Source organism: Camelus dromedarius, chromosome 5 (genome assembly GCF_036321535.1).
Source record: "Camelus dromedarius isolate mCamDro1 chromosome 5, mCamDro1.pat, whole genome shotgun sequence".
NCBI classification, from domain to species: domain Eukaryota; kingdom Metazoa; phylum Chordata; class Mammalia; order Artiodactyla; family Camelidae; genus Camelus; species Camelus dromedarius.
In genome coordinates this window covers 87,727,948-87,747,383 of record NC_087440.1, presented here as the reverse complement: position 1 = coordinate 87,747,383, position 19,436 = coordinate 87,727,948, and positions in this window count along the sequence as shown.

Genomic DNA, 19,436 nt, shown 5'->3' with positions numbered 1-19,436 from the left:
ATAGTACTCAACGGTGAAAAACTCAAAAGCTTCCCATTAAAATCTGGGACAAGACAAGGCTGCCCACTATCACCACTCCTATTCAACATAGTCTTGGAAGTCCTAGCCACAGCAATCAGGCAAGAGAGAGAAATAAAAGGGATCCAAACTGGAAAAGAAGAGGTAAAAGTGTTACTATATGCAGATGACATGATACTATATGTAGAAAATCCTAAAAGATCCATACAAAAACTACTAGAGCTGATCGAAGAATTCAGCAAGGTAGCAGGTTACAAGATTAACATTCAAAAATCAGTTGCATTTCTTTACACTAACAATGAATCAACAGAAAAAGAAAGTAAAGAAACAATCCCCTTTAAAATAGCACCCAAAGTAATAAAATACCTAGGAATAAATCTAACAAAGGAGGTGAAAGAATTATACACGGAAAACTATAAAACACTGATTAAGGAAGTTAAAGAAGACTTTAAAAAATGGAAAGATATCCCATGCTCCTGGATTGGAAGAATAATATTGTTAAAATGGTCACACTGCCCAAGGCAATCTATAGATTTAATGCAATCCCTATCAAATTACCCAGGACATATTTCACAGAACTAGAACAAATCATAATAAAATTTATACGGAGCCATCAAAGACCTAGAATTGCCAAAGCATTACTGAAGAAAAAGAAAGAGACTGGAGGAATAACTCTCCCAGACTTCAGACAATACTATAGATCTACAGTCATCAAGACAGCATGGTATTAGTACCAAAAGAGACATATGGACCAATGGAACAGAATAGAGAGCCCAGAAATGAACCTACAAACTTTTGGCAAGAATATACAATGGAATAAAGACAGCCTCTTCAGCAAATGGTGTTGGGAAAGCTGGACAGCAGCATGTAAATCAATGAAGCTAGAACCCTCCCTTACACCACACACAAAAATAAACTCAAAGTGGATCAAAGACTTAAACATAAGACAAGATACAATAAACCTCATAGAAGAAAATATAGGTAAAACATTATCTGACATGCATCTCATAAAGGTTCTCCTAGGGCAGTCTACCCAAGCAATAGAAATAAAAGCAAAAATAAACAAATGAGACCTAATGAAACTTACAAGCTTCTGCACAGCAAAGGAAATCATAAGTAAAACAAAAAGACAACCTACGAAATGGGAGAAAATTTTTGCAAACGATGAAACCGACAAACGCTTGATCTCCAGAATATGTAAGCACCTCATATGACATAATAAGAAACAAACAAACAAACAAAAATAATCCAAAAATGGGCAGAAGACCTAAACAAGCAATTCTCCAAGGAATAAATACAAATGATCAATAGGCACATGAAAAAATGCTCAATATCACTAATTATCAGAGAAATGCAAATCAAAGCTACAATGATGTATCACCTCACACCAGGCAGAACGGCCATCGTTCAAAAGTCCACAAATGACAAATGCTGGAGAGACTGTGGAGAAAAGGGAACCCTCCTACACTGCTGGTGGGAATGCAGTTTGGTGCAGCCACTGTGGAAAACAGTATGAAGATTCCTCAAAAGACTAGGAATAGACTTATCATATGACCCAGGAATCCTGCTCCTGGGCCTATATCCAGAAGGAATCCTACTTCAAAAAGACACCTGCTCCCCAATGTTCATAGCAGCACTATTTACAATACAAGACATGGAAACAGCCTAAATGACTATTGACAGATGACTGGATAAAGAAGAAGTGGTGTATTTATACAATGGAATACTATTCAGCCATAAAAATGACAACATAACACAATTTGCAGTAACATGGATGTCCCTGGAGAATGTCATTCTAAGTGAAGTAAGCCAGAAAGAGAGAAAAATACCATATGAGATCGCTCACACATGGAATCTAAAAAAAAAAAAGAAAGAACATAAATGTAAAACAGAAACAGACTCACATACATAGAATACAAACTTGTGGTTGCCAAGGAAAGGGTGTGGGAAGAGACAGACTGGGATTTCAAAATTTGGAGATACTGACAGGCATATGCAGAATAGATAAACAAGATTATACTGTATAGCACAGGGAAATATATACAAGATCTTGTGGTAGCTCACAGCGAAAAAAAAATGTGACAATGAATATATGTATGCTCATGTATAACTGAAAATTTGTGCTCTACACTGGAATTTGACACAACATTGTAAAATGACTATAACTAAATAAAAAATATTAAAAAATAAAATAAATTAAATAAACAAATAAACAAACAAATAAATAAATAAATGTAAATTTGAAGTTTTAGTGTTGAACCCCTCCTGGAAGGATGATCTGTAGGTCATTTGTAAAGAAGCCATGGAGCTGTAACTCTATTTTAGTGTTTCAATATTCTTTTGAGTGAAAGGATGCTGGAAACTGCACTGGAGCTTACCACGGGAAAATCGACTTTTCACACTATAAAGTTCAGAGCACACATACGCAGCTGTCACCTCTTTATAATCCCCATCACCACTACCTACATTGTAGGTAGCCAGGGTTAGGCTCTTGCATAGCCCTTGTGGGAAGACCCAAAGTGAAGAGGATCCTCTAGTGTGTGTGACTCTAAGCAGTGCATCTTAGGGTCAACCCAGATTGATGGCCTCGAGCCCAATTTCAATCCCTTTTCTTATCCTGATGTTTTGACCACTGAATCCATCATCTGCTGGGCTGTGAAAACAACCGTGAGATTTGCTGGTGGATTCCCTTACTGCAAAGCTCATGGGGATGCCAGACCTGGGCACTACCTGGAGACACTCTGAGGACCATAGCAATGGGCAGTCAAAGTGACATCTGAGTAGGCTGGCCGGGAGCTGGGCAGGGGCAACACCAGCTTTCTTTGCATCGGAGTACGGAGGAGGGGGGACCAGAGCCACATGACAGCACAGGGCATATGTATTGGAATTAGGGGAAGTGGAGTTCAAATCTCAGCTTCAGCACTTCTTGTCTTTAACCAGGTCACTTCAGTTCCTTTAGTTTTTTCTTAAATTTAAATTTGATTTTTTCTAGCTTTATTGAGATATAATTAACATACAACATTGTGTAAGTTTAAGGAATATAACACATTGATTTCATGCACTTACATACGTATTGCAAAATGGTTACTGTGACAGGGTTAGCAAACACCTCCATCACATCATATAATTATCAATTATTTTTTGTAGTGAGAACATTTAAGATCTACTCTCTTAGCAATTTGCAAGTATTATTAACTATAATCACCATGCTGTATGTTAGATCCTCAGAACTTGTTCATCTTATAAGCATACGTTTTACACTGACCAACAGCTCCCCATTTCCCACCCCAAGCCCCAGTCCCTGGTAGCCTCCACTCTACTCTCTGTTTCTACAAAGTCTATATTTTTAGATTCTATTTATGAGTGAGACTGTGTGGTATTTGTCTTTCTCTATCTGATCTATTTCACTTAATATAATAATACTTTCAAGATCTAAACATGTTGTTGCAAATGTGAGGATTTCCTTCTGAATAATATTTCGGTGTTTGTACGTGTGTGTGTGCGCGCGTGTGTGTTTGTGTGTTTACAATTTCTTCATCCATTTTTCCTTTGACAGACACTTAAGTTGTTTCCATATCTTGGCTATTGTGAATAACACTGCAATGACCATGAATGTGCATAAATCTGTTTAAGATAGTGATTTTACTTCTTTTAGACATCGTCCCAGGAGTGGAGTTGCTGGGTCTTATGGTGGTTCCATTTTTTAAATTCTTTGAGGAAGCATTATACTTTTTTCACAGTGGTTGTACCAATATATATTCTTACCAACAACATAGAAGTGTTCCCTTTTCTACACATCCTCGCCAACACTTGTCATCTGATCCTTTTGATGATGGCCATTCTAACATGTGTGAGAGGATGTCTCATGGTGCTTTCGATTTGCATTTCCCCAAAGATTAGTGATGCTGAGCATTTTTTCATGCCCCTATTGACCATCTGTATGTCTTCTTTTGAAAAATGTCTATTCAGGTCTTCTGTCCATTTTAAAAATCGGATTTTTTTTTTGCTATTGAGTTGTATGAGCTCTTTATATATTTTGGGTATTAACCTCTTATGAAATATATGATTTGCAAATATTTTCTCCCATTCCAGAGGTTGCCTTTTCATTTTGCTGATTGTTTCTTTTGCTGTGAGGAAACTTTTTAGCTTGATGTTGTCCCACTTGTTGGTTTTATGGTTGCCTTGGTCTTCATTAGACAGGAGGATTATTGGCTGCCTCCTGCCAGACTGTTATCCAAAGTATGGTTCTGTCCATAGATATTTGGCCATAGCCTGATACTGAAAAGTGCTTAGTAAGTTCACACAGTCACACAGGGGAAAGTGTCTTGGTCCACATTCTGTGTGGCAAGATTGCTTTCTCATGGGTCTTGCCTCTGTATCTGCCCTTAAAGGCACAGGGCTTTACAGCAGATGCCTGGCAGCTAGTAAATGCTTAAGAAAAGAAAGACCAATCCCAGGCAGTAAATCAAAGGACCATTTCTAATAAGAGAAACAACAGAACAAAGAATACACAGGAAACATTTGAAAAATTCAGAATCGTAACATAAAATAATAGTGTGTCTGGGCCTATAAATAATAACATGTGTTATGTAAGAGACATTTTTTTTTCCTTTTTGATAGGTTTATAAAACCAGATGAAGGAAGCAGGGTAGGTATCTATGTTTGGTGCCAGAAACACATGAACTTCCATCCCTTGAAATTTGCACTCACCAAAGTAGTACAGATGGACACAGTTGCCAGGCAATACTTCGATCTGAGGAAAAGCCTAGGTGTAACAAAATTGATGATGCCTGATTGTCCAGGGGTTTGGTCCATGAGGTTCATGGTGGGAAGGGCCTGTCTGATTTTGCAGCACCATTGATGCATCTAGAGCAGGTTAATGAGGTTTGCCAAAGATATCCTAAATTGCAACGGCCTGGGAGCACGATCAAAGTGAGAGTCATCCGGCAAGGAACTCCTCAAAGCTGGAATGATGGGTTAAAAATGAGACGCAGCTTGGGAAAAATGCATACGAACCTATGTGGAGAAAAATGATCAGAAACGATGGCAGAATGCAGTGGAGGGTGGGGTCCCAGCAAGAAGAGCAGAGGCCCCAATGGAGATGCAAAGAAGGTCCTGGGCTGCTCAGGGGAAGAATGCAGAGGGCGACAGGAGCTGAAAGTAATCAAAATAATGTGTGTGCTGCTGCCCAAAGTCGAGTATGAACGTCATGAGCCCAATAAGGCATCGCTCTCTCTTTCCAGTTGGACGCATCTCAGAGGAACATTAAGGTGACACATTGAGGATGTAGGGAGCTCCTCAAACTTAGAAACAAACGTGTGCCAGCCCCAGTGACCTTGGACACATTTCCAACCTTCCCATGGCTCAATGTCTTCATCTGTAAAGTTCATATAAAACTAAAAGCCATCCCTATGGGGCAGAGTTCTTGTGAGGATTAAGTGGATAATAATGGAAAGAGGTTAAAAATTTTAAAGGGTTTTGCAAACATCAGCCATTGTTATGGATTCCAACAAAGCAAATGGATAAGAAAGTCCCATAGAGTTCATTGACTTACCTGTCAAATGGAGATTTTTCAAAAAGTGCTGACCTCTTGGGTTTTTGTGAGGATTAAATGAGTGAACGCATGGGAAGTGCATAGAAAAGAATCTGACAGTAGAAAAACTGTCCAATTGGAGTGTTGTAATAATATATACTGCATTATAACCACTGTGTTGTAATAGTACGTAATATATAATGAATCATTATTTCTTTTTTTTAAATTTTTTTTCGGGGGGAAGTAATTAGGTTTATGTAATTTTTTTTAATGGAGATACTGGGGTTTGAACCCAGGACCTCATACATGCTAAGCACATGCTGTACCATTTGACCTGTACCCTTCCCTTTCTGATCACTACTTTTTTGTAAAACAGTATCTCTCACTAGAACTTGTGCTCCTTGAGGGACGAAGCCACTTTTAACATATCAATGTTTTATCCAGCCCAGAAGGAGATACGTGCACAATTAGTGTCCCTGATTATGCAAATTATAACATGACAGTTAATATTTACTAGTCATCTCTTTGCTGGAGGAATTTTTGCGCAAGTTGTTTGGCCTTATTTAATTCTCACAGAAACAATTCGAATTAGGAACTAACATTAGCCTTATTTTACTGATGAGGAAACAGATACAAAGAATTCTTAAGCTTCAGGATAAGAGATCGGGTGGAACTCAAGCCCAGGCCAGCCTCTGGACAACACTGCAATGTGTGCTCCTCATCACTGCAAGTGAATGAATGAAAGCGTGAATGAATGAATGGGTGAATGCACAAAGATCGTGCATGGCACTGCAGTCTGCCTTCAAGGACCTCAAAATCCTGCTCGGGAACAATACATACGTTACGCAACCCAAGAGCAGTCACAGGTGACACCCCGATGAGTGTGGCGGGCAACTAGCATCGTAGAAGAATCCAGAAAGCCAACGGGGAAGGTGGGCTCCTTGGGCACCTCTCTCAGGTCTCTGGTCCTCGTTTCGATTTCTGACACAACCAAACCCATTTTCCTTCTTTCTTCTCCTTTAGAAAATGGACATATTCCAGAAATGCCACTGAAACACCCTTTGTAAGTGTTATTTTATTAGAAGGGTCTGAGTCAAGCTTGCCTGCCTCTGAGCTATTCAACCAGTATTGCAAGTTTGGCAAAATCAAATTATTACAGAAAGTTTTATGAGCATGATAGCAAGAATTACCACCCCTGGTACGATGCAGAACACAGGCCGTCTGTGCTTCCCGACCTAGGACATGTCTCAGTGCTGGTGGAACCTTGACCGTGCCTGCACCAAGGCCCACGGCGAGCATCGGCCACAGGACCCACCATGGCCCCACTCCTGTGCTGGCAGTTCCCACTCATTGTCTCCATTCAGCCACAAAACAACAATGCATATAAGGTCACCTTGTTTGAGGGCAAAGGAGCCCAGGCTAAGTGTTTCCCTGGTTCATATTTCAGCCTAGAAGCCACACCCGATTTCTCCCCTACGAGGATGTCCCTGCAGCCCAGAACGGTGCGCTAAGTGAACAACCTTCATACCCGTAATTTATCATCTGTTTCAGATTATAAGTTTTTGGCTACTGCTGTTTCTGGTTGTCAAATGTTAACACCTCTGAAACTGCACCTCATTAAACTTTTAATATCCTTCCATGGCCTCTCCTTTGGAGCTGATCTTTAACTCTGGGAAGCATATATTTATATGTTTATATATATATATTTTACATGTATAGCCTTATCACCTTGGAAATGACAAAGGAGTTAATGTGACTCATTTCCTCCATCACTTACTGCTGTTTATTTATGGTTGTCTTCTCAAACTGGGCAATCTGGATTCCTTACAATGTTCCATTAGAAGTCACTGCGACCACAGGGGGCAGCCACTTTCCCATCCCCTTTCCTGTGCCCTGGGGGCAGGAGGAGCACATTCAGCTGAGATGTGTCCTCAGGAAGGCATCTTAAAGCTGAACCGGCTACCTGGATGAAGGACCACGCCCCTGCCCAGCCCCAAACTCCACCCATTTGACTCTCACCTCCCTCACCAGTTTCTGCTGCTGATCTAGGATGATTTAAGGGTCCTAACTTGAGTCTCCAGAGATCAAGCCTAAAACCAGCCTAGAGGCTGGCTTCTGCTGTGCTTTTGAAGGTTCCCAATCGGTCATTCATCTCAAATCCTACACTGCATCTCAGATCTTTCCTCTGGCCCTGCACGCTGGACGAGCATTCTCCCTTCTCGTGGGGTACTGTTCCCAGCAGGGGTTGACCTCTTGGCTTCTCGGCAGAGCCCTTCCACCTGAGGGTCTTTCTGTTTCTCGCCTGGGCTTATGTCTGCTTTACTGTCCATCACGTGCCCAAGACCACACACCCATCATCCCACCCACGCTGCCACTGGTCTAGACCTCCATCCATGCCCCCTCATAGAGTTCCCATCAATAAGACCTCCCTGTGTCCCAAGTCCTACTCGGGATTCATCCCCCATCACTGGCCTGTGTTCCTTGTCACCACCTCTTCCAGACATATCACTACCCACCTGGAAGGAGAGCCTTCATCATCTTCAGCTGGCCCCACCTCCAAACATCACCCCACCTGTGGGTACATATTTATCAGGCCTCTCTCACAGCCTCCCCAGCTCTTTCTCTGATGGGCGTTTGAGGATACCTGAGCCACTCAAGCACCCTCTTTGTGTGACTGGCGTGAAAGAAGGACCTACTCTGCATCTGGACTGGGAGTGATGGTCTCCACCCAGAACCCACTCCCATCATCACACCTCTTCTAGAAGACCTGAAGGCTAATGATTTGGGGGCCCACCGTAGATGGTGTCATCAACCAGGGAGAGTCTGACTCCTGACGGAAGAGACCAGCAGGCAGGAACCGGGGATGCCCACAGACCAGCCTCACCTCCTCTGAGCCCTGCCCCGAGTGTTGCCCCTCCTGTGGGCTCTAGAGTGTTTGCTGAAAATTGGCTGCAAGTAGAGTGAGGCTGGATCCCATGCTTGAAAATCAAAAGAGACAATGCAGACACAGAGGGGACAGATGGAGGGAGGGAGATGAGTGGTCAGGACCGAGGCTGAGCGGAGAGAGTTGCCTCCATTTCTTTAGGGCATTAGAGGCAGGTCATCGTGCAGGGCTGGCCCCTGGGCAGGGCTAGGCCTCAAATGGGCGGCGGGGGCTTGTGGGCAGAGACACAGGTCTTCACTGTCAGTTAGTAAGAAGGCACACTGGTTTCCTAGGGAGGCCGGAACAGATGACCTCAACCTGGGTCCTTACAACAAGAGGAATTTCTTTTCTCAGCTCTGGAGGCTGGAAGTCTGAAGTCGAGATGTCAGCAGGATTGGTTCTTCGGGGGGCTGCGAGGCAGACTGTTCCATACTTTCCTCCCAGCATCTGGCGGTTTGCTGCCAGTCCTTGGTGCCCTTGCCTTGCAGACATGTCGCCCCAGCTTCTACCTGCATCTCCCCGTGGGGTTCCCCGTGTCTGTCTTTACATCATCTTCCCTCTGTGCTTGGCTCTGTGTCCAAATTTCCTCCATCTTATCATAAAGACAACAGTCAAGGGATTAGGACCCAGGGTCCACGCTAATCCACTGTGACCTCATCTTCATTTGATCACGCCTCAAAGACCTGTCCCCAAAGAAGGTCACATTCTGGGGTCCTGGGTGGACATGAATTTTTGGAGGACACTATCCCACCCAGTACAGAAAAGGAGGGCCAAGTCAGTTTGCACAAAGTCTTAGGAACATCTTTGGTTTCTAAAGAAATACCCATGCCAGGGCGTAGCATCAGCCCTCACAGCAAGGCAAGAGAGGAGGAGAGAGGATGGGCTCAGGCCCCACGGCAGAGGTACAGGCCAGACCAGACAGATGGGACAAGTATGAATCCAAAATTACAAATTCCCCAATAAGTGGTACAGATCACACTCATGTATCTCTGTGTGCAATGGAGGCAGAAGCAGCATTTCATGTCCTGAGTGAATCTTTGCCAACACGATGGCTCTAATGAGCCTGCAGTCAGGGGCTACTTTAATGAGAATGTAAGACTATACACTTATCAATGTCTCAGTGCCTTTGCTCCTCAACCAAAAACGAACGAGCAGCCAAGAAGGACTGAACTGAGGCGGAGATAGGTGTTACCCTAAAGCGTGCTTCCCTCCGGAGGCCGCGGGCCCGCGTGCACAGTCCAGCCCCAGAGGCACGGAGTCAAGGGTCTATTGCTTCTTGGCTAGTGTGCAACAAAACAAAGCAAAGCAAAAACTGTTAATTGGGAAATGAGAATAAAATGTTCTAAGGCACTATTCTGGGACAAAAAAAAAAAAAAAAAAAGTCAAGAACGGCGAGCATTACACCGAGCTACGCTGACGGGGAGTTTTAAATCCTTCTCCCAGTTTCCATGTGACAAATGAAGGGAGCTGTTTGCTGGGCTCCTGCAGCACATCCTGCTTGGGGCGAGAAGTGGGGGAGGCTGGGACCGTGTGTCCCCAGAAAAGGGAATGCTGACCACATCTGTGTACTGGGGGTCCTCAGGGCTCCTCCCCTGGATGTGACTAAGCAGGGGCTTCAGGTCGCAGGCGGCTGCCCCCTCCTTTCTTGCTTTGTGCCCTGAGAGCCCCCCTTGCCCTGTTCCTGCCATCTAAGGAGCTGCAGGCCATTCCTCCCTTCCCACCTGCGGTCAAGGGCATAGATTATGCAGCAAACGACAGGTGGTCCGACATTTAGTAGCTGTTATGACCTTGGCCGACTCGCTGGGACCCTCTGACTTCAGTTTCCACCTGTGCACAATGGAAGATTCGTAATTGCATGTGCCCAAACTCTCACAACCTAGCTAAACACGAGGAAAATGATACAATCCCCATTTTTTGAGATGAGGAAACTTTAACCCAAAGACGTTGAAATGCTGGACCACCAGACTTCTGAGGACTGAGTCTTGTCACGGGGCCATTGTCCTTGTCCCACGGCCAGTACAGCCTTGTGGCTGCAAATGTTGTTTGTGGGGAACCTTCAAAATGAATCCCAATGGCACTGCTAGCACTGCTTTTCTGTGTTTAATTGTAGCTCCTCACCACTGCGCAGGTGCAATGGCACAGCCACCGGCTTGAGATCCTACACGTGTAGTTCCACAATCTCCTTACAGCGAGCTCTCAGGGCAGAGACTCCAATACCCTTCCGACACTTAAGAGAAGAGCTGGAGAGATTAAGAACTCTGTCCACAGTCAGCCAGCCTCAGGTGGTAGAGCTTTGAACCTCTGAAGTCTGACCCCAGGACCAGGGCTCCGATGGTCACCTGTCCGGGGTCTACCTGCACCCTGGGGGTCAGGATCACTTTCTCAAGCTCTTAGCTCCGTACCCTGGTGCCTCATTCCTACAGAGGCATGAATAAATACACTTTGAATGAATGAATGAAATTGTCACAGTGAATCGCCTATCATCTTAGGTCTGTTTTATCTGGACAGGACTGTGCACACGCAAGCAAGGCCGATAAATTCAGAATAAAAGTCTTGTAGAAGGTACCATTGTCTACCCGGGGCCTAGCAGGGTCACAGACAGGTTTTCAAGGTGCCCAGTAGATGGTTGTTGAGTGACTGAATGATGACACAGTTTGCGTTCGTTTGTGCTGCTGGATGCATTAGTTTGCTGGGGCCGTGGTGACAAACGACCACAGACCGAGGGGCTCAAACATCAAATGCATTTTCTCACAATCATGGAGGGTGGAAGTCCACGATCAAGGTCATCTTCTTCCAAGGCCTCCCTCCTTGGCTTGGAGATGCGCCCCTCCTGCTGCCTCTTCACACGCTCATTGCTTTAAACGCCCGAGTCCTGTGTCGTTGTGTGTGTTTTAACCTCCTCTTTTTGTAAGGACACCAGTCGCGTTGGATCAGGGTCCATCCATATGAGCTCATTTAAGCTTAACTGCCTCTCTATTGGCTCTGTCTCCAAGCATGGTCACGTTCTGAGGTCTAGGGGTTAAGTCTGAGTACGTGCCCTTGGAAAAGTGACTCAAACTTCCTGTCTCTTCATCTGCCCTGTGGACAGGCACGTTCCCCTCCCCCCGGGCGGCTGTGCCTGAGAGCAGTTAGCTGGCGCCTGGCACAAGGAGCTGCTCGGTATGCACGAGTGGGCCCCGAGCCAGGGGGTGTTCAAGCACAGGAAGGTGGAGGAGGTCAGAACTGCCTGGGGAGGCCATGTGTCCAGAGAGAACTTCAATTTGAAAAGATGCACGTACCTCAGTGTTCACGGCAGCACTATTTACAACAGCCAAGACATGGAAACAGCCTAAATGTCCGTCAACAGATGACTGGATAAAGAAACTGTGGTTTGTATATAAACACACACACACACTGGAATACTACTCAGCCATTAAAAAGAAGGAAATAATGGCATTTGCAGCAACATGGATGGACCTGGAGATGATCATACTAAGTGAAGTCAGTCAGACAGACAAATATCACATGATGTCACTTATATCTGGAATCCAAAGAACTGATACAAATGAACTTATTTACAAAACAGAAACAGATTCACAGACATAGAAAACAAACTTATGGTTACCACCGAGGGAAGGGTTGGGAAGGGAGGGATACATTGTGAGTTCAGGATTTTTAGAGTCTAACTACTATATATAAAATAGATAAACAACAAGGGCCTACTGTAGAGCACAGGGAACTATACTCAGTATCTTGCAATAACCTATATATATATATATATGTATATATATGACTGAATCACTACGCTGTCCACCAGAAACTAACACAACATTGTAAATCAACTATACTTCCATTAAAAAAAAAAAAAGAACTACCTGGGGAGCTTTTTAAACCAAGGGGTTCCACCTCGGCCCACTGTGCATTAGGACAGAGCCCCTCCTGCCAGTCTGCTGGGTGCCTCAGACGTGGTGACAGTCCCCTAGGAGGGCTGTACTGGGACACCTGGGATAATGACTGGGGCTGGGAGGTGAGGGAGTGACTAATGATTACATGTAACAAAAGTAATGGCATGTACAGAAAGCAAATGGCACATAAAGTCACCCACAGTGAAGAGTTACAAAGCGGCCGCCGCAGTCTGCCCCAGAGCCCCGCCACCCCGCGTGTCCTGCTCTGAGGAGCCCTCTCTACCACAGCTGACTTACTCCTCTTCCCCTGCTGCCTGTATCAGGTGCCCCTCACCAAGCCCCCTGGCACCCCGTGGTCCCCTTCCTCAGAGTCCCTTCCTACCCTGCTGTGACGCTCTGGTTATCTCCCTGCCTCGCCCACTGGACTGTAAGTTCAAGGGCACGTCTGGTGTCCCGCACCGCTGCAGTCAGCACTGGCATGGGGCCTGGGGCCCGTGGACCACTCAGTGATGCAAAGTGATTGGGCCTGTCTCCAAATTGGGGGATTTTCCCATTGACACTCTGCTCTGCCTCTAACTAACGAGTATTACAGAGGACTGAAGACACACTGAACAGTTTTCACTGTTTCCAAGTAGAGTTCCAAGTGTGTGCCCATAGACAGGTGTACCCGAGCAGTGGGGCTGGGCTCTGGGGGTGTTGGGATCCCCACGACAGTCCTGCTGGACAGACCGAGTCCTGCACGGGCGGCCCCAGCAGGAAGCCGGGCCAAGTAGTTGGAGGCTCGGAGTGGGATGGATGGTAGTGGTGGGGGTGACACCTGATCAGACTTAGGATCCACTTTGCAGGCAGAACCAGCAGGACTCCGTGCTGGACTGGGTGAGGGAGTTTAAGGGAGGGAAAGTGCAAGCTTGACCTCTAGGTTTAGAGCCTTATCAGATGGAAATATGGTGTTACCGTGGGCTGAGATGGGGAAGAACTGAGACTGGACAGGGGCTTGTGGGGAGAGGGGTAGTGAGGGGAGAGCCAAGAGTTCGGGCCATGTTAGGTAGGGATGGCCCATCAGCCAACCAAGTAGGCAGGTTGGATTTGTCTGGACTTCAGAGAAGAGGTCCTACTATGTGTCAGGCCTTATCAATATGCCTATAAAATCTTCTTCTAGAGTTAGAGTCACTTCTGGCTAATTTTAGTTCTCCAGTATTCCATGTTTTCATCTTCCAGGCCTTTGTGTAGCCCTTGATCTCTGAAAGCCTTTAAGTCTCAGGACGACATCACCTCCTTCAGGAAGCCTTCCCTGATGCCCTGGGCATAGTCTTGTGCCTTTTCTTAGTGGCCACACAACCCTCCCCACTTGGCCCCTATGTCATTTATAGCACTCAGTTGGAATTGTCTAGCTGTCTTTTTTCTCCCCCAGTCGATACCAAGTCCCTTGAGAGGCTCTCTTCGTCCTCTTGTATCTTACCTGCAGGCGCAGGAGATGGAGATGGCAGGAGAGTGTCTGCTGGGGGGACAAGCACAACCAGCCGAGGAGCACAGGAGCAAGTCGCCACCAAGTGGACTTGCTCTAAGCTAAATCTTCTGCGTCAAGATCCGCCCTTGTCACGAGAAACAGGCCCGGGGACGACCAAGTTTCCAGTGCATATGGATTATGACTTCCCCCGTCAAAGTCATTAAGAGACCATGATAAATTAGAGATTGATAAAAGGCTCCAGTCCAAGATTTATGGCTCTCCCAGAATTCTTTCAAGTTCTCCCAAACGTCCAGGGACTGGCCTGCCCCCTGGAGTTGCAACATCTGACTTCGGTTAGCACGCCCCTGTCTGGCAGGGAGGGCTCGCCATCTGCTGAGAACAGGCCCCCTCGTGCAGTGCGTGTTCCTGGCCCCGGGAGATCGGGGCTGGCCCTGGAAGAGCGGTGTTCTTAAATGCACGTCCTGCTTGTCCCCTGGACCTTGGGTTCTTGGCCAGCTGGACTCAGCCCACAAAAATCCAGACCTTAGCTGTGACATTTTTGAGGATGTTCTGAGATCGGCAGGAGCTTTCTGCTAACAGGAGAAGCACTGCCTGTGCGCGTGTGTGCGTGTGCCCATGTGCTTTGAGACGGCGGGTCTATGGAGTGGGGCTAACGACATCTGTTTTACAGAGGCACTGCCATACTGTGTGTCAAGAAACACAGCCTAGGGGACCTCTGTGCCCCACAGATAACATCCCCCATGAGGCTGAGGAAGAGTCCTTGATAAACTCCGTCAACAGTTACTGAGCATCCACATGTGTTGGGTGCTGGCCTGGTTTCTGGGCAAGCAGTGGTTAACAGGGTCACCACACCCCAAGCTTCGGTGCCGTCAATGTTCCAATGACAGGTGGGGAAAGAGTATCTGACAAACACAACTTAAATTCCTAGAATGGTGCATGCTGCGGGGCATCGTGAACCAGGGTTGAGTGGTGGAGAGTGGCAAGTGACAGGGTCACAGGCATGGAGGTTGGTCCCTGGAGGGCAGCTGGGGGACACCTGAGCAGAAGCTGAAGGACAAGTTGGGGCCAACCAGTAGCAGATGTCAGGGAAGGTTTGACTCCATGGGGAGAGGGACGAGCTGGTGAGACCATGAGGAAGGTGATGATGAGAGGGAAGAAGGGGGAGACATACATGTTAATGAGCACATATGCAAATTCACTCATGCGTCCACCCGTTTATCCATCCATCCTTGGACAGGCACATATCAAGCCTGGACTCCCCGGTGCCAGGCTCTCTGAATCAGACCTCACTCTTGCTCATAAGGACTTCATAATCTCTGGCAAACATTCTGTGTTGCTTGTCTCTGGTCGTTGGGCTGTTTTCCAGCCTTCCTTGCAATTCCTTTACCTCCAGCTGCTACTGTCTTTCATGTCCATGCCTTTATTAATAACACTTCAAATAAAACTCTAAATGGCAAAATGAAAAACCCTTCCAGCCAAGTATCAGGCCCCCTTCTGGGTCCTCTGACCGAGGTTCTTATACTAACAGCCTCTGAGTTACCCACCCCACCTTTGCTTGCTCTCTGGGTCATAATTAGCTCAAAGTACATGCACTCAGCCCCGTGTTTTATCAACTATATGGACCTCAGCTTTCCCTGTTTCTTCACCAGCATTCAAGGTCTTGGTCTGACCAGGAATCAGGCTTCGATGGTGAGATTTTGGGTTTTGTTTTGTTTTTGTTTTTGTTTTTTTCCTAAAAGCTTTCAGGTGATAACCTCATCATATCTGCCTGACTTAATTGGTATCAATTAATCAATTTGCACACCTGTGCCAGACGATGCTTTTTCTGGGTCTTTCCAGGGCTTACAGCCACTTATCAAACCTTATGGGTGAGGCCTGTAAATTTTTCCTGGTTCGTAGGAAAGAAGGAATCACACCTCACCTTTGCTCCTTTCTTTACAAAGTGCTCTCATGGACAGTATCTCATCAGACCCTCACTGCTTCCTTGGGATTAGAGCCAATTTACCCATTTTATAGGGGAGACAGCAGACTTTCCAGAAGGACGGGGCTGCAGCGGGGAATTGTGAAGGTCCAACACCCTTGTGATGCCTGAGTACTTCTCTGACCTGGTGATGTGCCATGGGATTTCTTTCAAATGTTTTCTTAAAAAGCCCATTTTACAGACATGTATTAGTCACCCAAGGCCTCAGCACGGTAGAGTCAAGACTCCAAGACTTCAGACCCTTGGTCCAATGCACCTTCTGCTACAAGATGCTGTCTTCGTCATTGGGAAGGTAAAGCCAATGGCCCATGACATGTGTGGTGATGGCTGGGAGGCCAGAGAGGGCTGGTGGGTGGCTGCTCCAGGCCCAGGTCTCCACGACTTCCCCAGATGTTCTTGCTCATTTTATGCTAAAGAGGGAAAGGCCCCTGGGCTACTTTAGAATCATGGGTCAAATCCAGACCTAAAGCATTAATGTTTCACGAAGATTCCAGTAAAATATTCCTTTGTCCTATGTGTCACAACTAAGGAAACTCATAGATTAAAGGCTCTCAAACATTTAACCAAGAAGGAAACAAAGAAATCCATGTAGGGACTGAGTCCCCAGATCCCCTTCCGTTACCGGGCTGCCTCCTGCTGGTATTTAAGACTCAGCTCTCCCACGATCCCCTCTGGGAAACCCTCCCAGCATGGGAGAGAGGTCCTCTTCTCAGTGACCTCAAGGCCTGTAGCACTTGTCACCCAGTAACTTCAAGGTTGGTTTCTACGTCCGTCTCTCCCTTTGACCTCAAACCGATTCTGGGACCTAGTGTGTGCAGATATGTTGCTCCCAGGAGCCCAGCTTGGTGCCTGGCAACAGCAGAGATTCGGTAGAGGCTGAAATGATATGAGGTGAATTTTTAAATAAAATGGTGTTTCCCACAATGAGTCCCATGCCTTGTTGGGAAGAGTTGAGCTAAGCAGGAAGTTCTATATTCAGACATCAGAGGAGGTACAGGTGGTGGGAGGTACAGAGGAAGCACGGGCATGTGGGCCCCTTTCTTGGGAACGTCTCAGTCATTCTTACTCCCGTGGATATGGCCTGGAGGAGCAGGACTGGCAGCATTTCCCACCTAACGGCTCCTAGTCAAGAACACATCCCCAAAGCAAACACCCTGCCGGGAGCTGTCCACCCAGCACTACGCTTCCCCTCCCTTGGCCACTGACCGTGTCTTTCATTAATGCAACCTATAACCACACTGAAGTTCAGTCAGTCACACCCCACTTCTCCGTGGAGAAGGTTAAATTACCCCACAGTAAGTCACAATGGCAATGTCACACAGTTTCAGACCACGAAGCCCCGCGGACCAAGTCTCACAGTTGGGCTCACAGAGTGTCCTCCTTCACCTTCCCCTCACCCACAGCCCTGCAGGCTTCTCCCTAGTGCTGCTTCCTTGAGGGGTTTCCCTGGTCTCAAGACAAATGGGGAAGTCCTAATAGCCAACCTGTGCTCTCTCTTTCCTATGGCAAGGAAAGGCCTTTAGGCTGGAAGAATTTCTCTGCTGGACACAATGGGAACCATTGGAGAAACCATGTGACAAAGAAGAGGAGTGAACACCATTGCCACCAGCCTTCCTCCCCAGTGCTGGACCCTCAGCTACCTTCCGGGGGCAGCTGCTAGACAGCTGCTGTCCACAGGAGCCCTTAAGGAGCCCGTGGGCCCTGAGTCTGTCTTTGGGGGTCCAGGACTAAGGAGATAAGCCAGAGCAAGTCAAAATGCCACTAGGTCGCCTAGGGACCGCCACGTAATACCCGCATCCATGTGTCTCCAACCCTGGGTGCCGACCTTCCCTCCTCTGACTTAGCCACTCCACCCAGTGGAGGCAAAACAAGCCTTTTGAGACTAATCTCAGGGCCAAGTCAAAAAAAGAGCCATTTCAACTTGTCCAGGACCCCTGTAGGGAGCAGCACTCAGCCTCTCGAAATTTGGATTCCAGCTGCTGTCATTTCCGTATGCTCATGTTGGAAGCCGGAAAGGTGGACATGATTGAAATTTGCATTTAAATGGAAATGGTTCAAGGCAAAAGGCCCAATGTTTAGAGAAATGAGAGTATCCATTTTTCTAAGAGGGAGGCCGAGTGTTATTGTGTACCATTAAGGTGTCACTGAGCCGAAATATGTTGAGAAATGGTAGACGCTGCTGCAGCTCACGGAGTGGCGACTGGCATTTGGAAATGACTCCATGATATGAATGAATTTAAACGAACCCTGCATCAAGCATGATTGCTTATAATGTTGGCCACCACCATTACCTAATTCCAGCCCTGCTCGCTAAATGGTAGACATTCTATTAGACAGCTTTCTGCTCTTTTTCAGTTCTAATAAACACCGGAACTGGTCCATCAACCTACAACTTGGCAACAGGGACCACCTTCCATAGGATACAGGCATACAGATCTTGACATGTTTGGCTGATGCCTCCCCAACACTGTCATGTGGATTTAATCCACATTATACTGACAGTTAATGAGTCATTAGAATAATCCAAGAGGAAATAGAGGTTAAGGTTGTAGGAAGCGTTGTATGCCCTTATCAGGCTGAATTCTCTACATTACACTGTGGTAACAAGGAGCCCCTAGATGTTTGTAACTTACAGCTACTAAGTTTTCTTTCTTTTTCATGCTCCGTGTCTGTCACAGGTTTGCTGAAGCTCTGCTTCTTACCTCCTCACTCCAAGGCTCATGTGATGGGTCACTTGCCATCTTGACTGTTCTGGTCACTAAAGCAGAGGGACAGAAAGACCTGGAGGATTTCTCACAGGCAAATACACAGTGTAGCTTCAAGTGGCATGTATTTCTCCAGCTCACAACTCATTGGCCAAAACCACTACATGATTCCAGAAACAAACATACAATGTGCCCAGAAGGCAGATACTGAGAAATCATGAGCACCATGAATAGCTACTTCCCCACTTTCTTCCCACGTGTTCAGGGGAGAAGAAACCAGGGAGGCTGCCTGTGAGGGTGTCAAAGGGAGGCAGATCCCCTCCCCAGACTGGAAGGCGGCAAACACAAGTGCTACTTAGAAAGTTACCCTTGGGAGGAAGGACTCAGGTAGAGAAACCAAAATAGAACCAACAAAGAACCAAAAGAGAAATTGAATGCACATCAACTTGGAAGTGTTGAACCAAAAGAAGGATCACAGGCTGGGAGTGAGCTCCATGGGTGAGATGTCTGGTGGGACAGAAGGAGGGATAAGTGAGTAGCTGAAGTGGGAACTCTTAGAATGTAAGACCCCGAACTCCTGCAGATGCAGAACCTTTAAATTACAGAGAAACACATGACCCTTGCAAAGTCAGAAATAGCCCCTTAAAGGAGTTCAGTTGCGGCAGAAAGCAGTCTAGAAGACCATGCTATCATCTGTGCTGGCTGTAATTTTAAGAGATTATTGGTTAGTTCAAAGAAATAAACAACTAAAAGATGCCAAATCGCATCCAGAGTTTTTGGACTGTTATCAGCTGCTGACTCCTAGAGAGTTCTGTCCCTTGGCCAAGCGAGGATTGCTTGGTTGTCTTCTGGGTATCACCTCACTCTTTGTAAAGTGAATAATCATTTGCTCATTTGTTCAACAAATATTTTTCAAGCTCTCTA